The sequence below is a fragment of the Lottia gigantea genome (genome assembly GCF_000327385.1).
Source record: "Lottia gigantea unplaced genomic scaffold LOTGIsca_17, whole genome shotgun sequence".
NCBI lineage: Eukaryota > Metazoa > Mollusca > Gastropoda > Lottiidae > Lottia > Lottia gigantea.
In genome coordinates, this window is record NW_008708133.1 from 2,924,821 (window position 1) to 2,929,582 (window position 4,762).

The following is a 4,762-nucleotide window of genomic DNA, read 5'->3' on the forward strand; positions in this document are numbered from 1 at the left end:
ACAGGAAATCGCGTTTCCGGGTGTCTAATCCTTAAAATTCTATAAGCGGCATACTACGAAACCTATAACAATAATCTTTAACCTTAAATTCGCTGGGAAAAGTCAGGAACCTTAATTTCGTCAGGAAATGACAGGAAATCGCGTTTCCGGGTGTCTAATCCTTAAAATTTTATAAGCGGCATACTACGAAACCTATAACAATAATCTTTAACCTTAAATTCGCTGGGAAAAGTCAGGAACCTTAATTTCGTCAGGAAATGACAGGAAATCGCATTTCCGGGTGTCTAAAATTTTCTAAGCGGCATACCACAGACCGTATACTAATTATCTAGAACCTTAAATTCGCTGGGAAAAGTCAGGAAATCGCGTTTCCAGGCGTCCAATCCTCACAATTTTCAAGGCAAGATCCATCAGACCAAATACTTATAATCTTGAACCTTAAATTCGGTGGGAAATGTCAGGAATGTGCGTTTCTAGGCGTCTAATTCTCACATTTTCTTGTGGTTGGCCCACAGTCCCCATACAAATAAACCATAATTTCGGCAGGAAATGTCACGAAATCGTTTTCAGGGAGTCAAGGTCTCTAAAACTTTCTAGAGGCTTCAGAAAATCGTGTTTCCAGGCTTCAAATGGGCGTCCTCGGCAGTTGAAAAAGGATAATATTTCGAAAACCGGTTCGTGTCAATTGCGTAAGTTTTTGTTTTACTTGTTATAATTTTTCACATCATTGTTAGAGTTATTTATCACCTAAATATATATTTTTGCATTTTTCATCATAACTTTCATCTTACTTTATATATCCCCAAACCCAGTTTGACTTATTTGCGTAATTTGATCCCCACATTTTCACGCTAGCATATACAGTTTCCTCCTGTTACACCCGCTGTACATTCCCTTTCTAACCTTAAGTTATTTTCATTATGCCTCCCAACTACAACAACCACTGGCAAGAAGCCAGACATAGAAACACTAATCGTCAACCAAACCAATATCACGTACCCTACAACGGCCCTGTCTTCCATCAACCTCTACCACCTACTAATCTCCGACCACCAACAAACCCATCCAGCTATATCCCACCCCATCGCCGACCTACCTGCAACACAGCCTACCAATCAAGAGGTAACCATCGACCTGACCAACAACAGAAACGACTACCAGCCCACCGACGCCAACCAGTCCCCACTCATAAGGAGGAAGAACCCTTTGTGAAGGTGTTCTTCCAAGTTTTGCAGTGCCTCCATCATTGGCAATCCTTACCCTTCAACAGCAAGGCCAACCAGCGTTTACCTTCAAACGCAAAGTCTCTGAGTTGGATAGATTTATCCGTCCAGCAATGAAAACATCAGCTGTTGACGCGAATATTAGATAACTCAATCGGACATGGCTCTCTAAGGTTACGCAGGTCCTGATCGACCATTACCAAACCACACTTCAAGAGAAGCTGACCACCATTCGTACCAAGTCTTTATCATCACCTGCCGTCGACCGCATCGTTTCTCATGCCCTGTCCTGGGCCCGTCGCTCCTATGGGAAACGTCTCACTCAAGCTGTAATCACCAAATTCTACCAAACAATCAACGAAACAAAAACCAGAGTAACCATATCCCTACAAACTGAATGGACACTACACCTGCACCATCTAGAGCCACCACGCTGCCGAACCAAACCCCTAAACGAGACCGAAGTTCACCTACTCCTAGTCCAGCAGACATTGGTAAACGCTCTCGTAGAGAGGGCACTCCTCTTCTCTTTTCACTTTCAGACTCGTCCTCCCTTCCACACCATCTGAATCTTCACCACGTGATCCAGGATCCGCCAATCTTTCTTCCTTCTGTGCGTTTTTGGACCAGCAAACCACCCCTCAGTCTCCATCCAAGTCGAGACGTGTATCCAGACCTTCTCCCCCTCGAACCAGATCCCAGTCCGTTCCCAATGCTACAATTCTAACAACTACCAAACCAGTAACAATCACACCGTCGACGACCATTATATCCGCTACCAAACCGTATTATCACCAAACCAAGGACAAATCATTATGGAAGCTACCTGCTCTAAAGAAATCTACCTTAATAATTGGATCATCTAACCTGAATCGAATTACCAAAACCAGTTCAGAAACTGAAATACATTCTTACCCCGGTGCCCAAATCCATCACATACTGTCAATCCTGGAATCATACGACCAGGATCCCAAAACTACTACCATTATTCTTCATGTAGGCCTCAACAACCGTGATCAGCTACCAAAGACCTCCTTTAACCAAGCCCAGAAATTAATCGCCACAGCCAACAAAACCTTCCCAAACTCCAAGATCCTCTTCACATGTATACCCATTTCAAATAAAATCTCGAAGAAAGCACACCAGAACCTCAGCACTCTCAACAACATGATGATGGAGTCCAGTATAAACAGCGCAACAATCTTACCACCCTACGAAGAAGAATTCGAACCAGTTGATAATCTTCATTGGTCTCCAGAAACAGCAAACAGCATTTATTTGTTTTGGATACACCAGCTTCAAGCATTGAGTAAGTCTTTAAACTAATTACTGAGGATAAATATACTGAGAGGCCACCGCTAGGCCAAACTGTAGTTAACTTGAGCCGCAAAATTCTCACACCCCTTCAGCATTCAATCTCAGACCGTGGACTTAAATTTATTCCCACACAAAAGTTAGCTAACTTGAATTCAACGAAATCTTAGCTGCACATATTTTTTTCGAAACCACCCCCCACGTGGTGCTAGAACAATGTTTATTCCTAAATCCACGTGGACATCCCCTCAGGCCGCCATTCATCCTGAAATATTGAAAGCATTTGCGAGAATGAATAGCCAAACAGTGAACCTTTCCATAACACACGAAAAGTCTAATCTCACACGAGTGGAACGTGAAGGTTAAACTTACTTAAGAAAGACGATAGCATTGTTATTAAAAAGAGTGACAAAGGTTCATGTTGTGTCATTCTGAATAGGGAGGATTACGTTTCAGAAGCAGAGAATCAACTGAATAATCCTAAACATTATGCCATTTTACCGAAACCAATTTTCAAAGAAACTGCTAACATGATTAACAATATTCTTGCCGATTTAGTCAAAACTAGTTATCTCAAACAGAAACAATATGACTATCTGTCTGCCAATCCTGATTGTCGCGAGAAACATTTGTACACTTTGCCTAAAATCCATAAGAATCCAACCAAGGATTTATCTCAGATAAAATCCCTAAAGGCCGCCCGATTATATCTGACTGTGGTAGTGAGTCACATGCAGTGTCAGAATACATTGATCATTTCTTACTACCTCTAGCATGGCAACATCGCGCCTACCTTAAAGACACAACCGATTTTGTCAATAAAATAAAAAATCTTGGAGTTCCCTCTAATGCTATTTTAATTTCTATCGACGTTTCTTCTATGTATACCAATATCGATAACACTACTGGTCTAACGGCAGTTCGTAAAGCTTTTAATAGAAACCCAGATCCAAACAGACCCGACAATGCAATTCTACAGCTTTTAGAGATTTGTCTTAGTCGAAACGATTTCACATTTAATGGTAAAACATATTTACAAACTTCAGGGACAGCAATGGGCAAACGATTCGCCCCTTCGTACGCAAACCTTTTCATGGCAGAGTGGGAACGTGAGGTGTTGCCCCTCTGTCCATTTGACAGACTTTTTTACGGACGCTTTTTGGATGACATTTTTATGGTTTGGACTTATTCTATCGAACAGTTTAGGGAATTCTTTGAAATTCTCAACAACCACCATCCTTCTATCAAACTAACCGCAAACGTGAGTTTAGGTATAATTAAGTCACAAGTTTTACGATTTCATCGAATTTGTACAAGATCTTCTGATTTCAACCAAGCCTGTACGATTGTTTTCTCAAAACTGAAAGAGCGTGGGTACTCCAAACGATTTTTACGAAACATAAAAAATTCCACCTTAGCACAGATAGCAGCTAAAAAGGGACTTTATGCCGAAGTACCTCCAAGTTTAAGAAGTGCTCCATGTTTGTCCAGTAGATGCAAAACATGTCCCTTTATATCAGAAACTCATTATTTTGTAAGCAACTCTACGAATAAAAGGTACCCGATCCAGGAACATCTAACATGTGAACATTCGAATGTAATATATTTAATTTCATGCAAGAAATGCTCCAAACAATATGTAGGAGAAACTAAGAATAATTTACGAAATCGCTTTAATTCTCATAGGTCAGACATCAAATTAAAGAAAGACAAGCCTGTTTCTAATCATTTCAACCCCGACGTTCAATAGACGATCTCACCCTAATCCCAATTGAGCGTATAGAAATTGACTTGCCCGAAGATGAAACTACCAAATTCCGTCAATCTAGGGAAGCCCATTGGATTGAGACATTGAATACAGTCAGACCTATAGGACTAAATATTCATCATAATGTAGGCATAGCACCCTTTGTTGTCCCGTTTAATACAACCAGCAATCGAGCAAGCAACATAGTTCATGCCCACTATAAGAGCCTTCAAGAGAAATTCCCCCATGTCTATAAGCAGAAAATGATAGTTGCATATTCAAAAAATAAGAACTTAAATGATAATATTATTCATAGTAAACTAAAAACAATCAGTACATAACAGATACTATACTTCTCGTCCATTGGGCGAGTTATTTTTTCTAATTTCAGATCAGAATAAGAACAGAAGAAAACCCAATATCAAGACCCTTAAGCCTAATTTCTAAATAAAGTGTCTGTTCCACCCTAGGCCTGTAC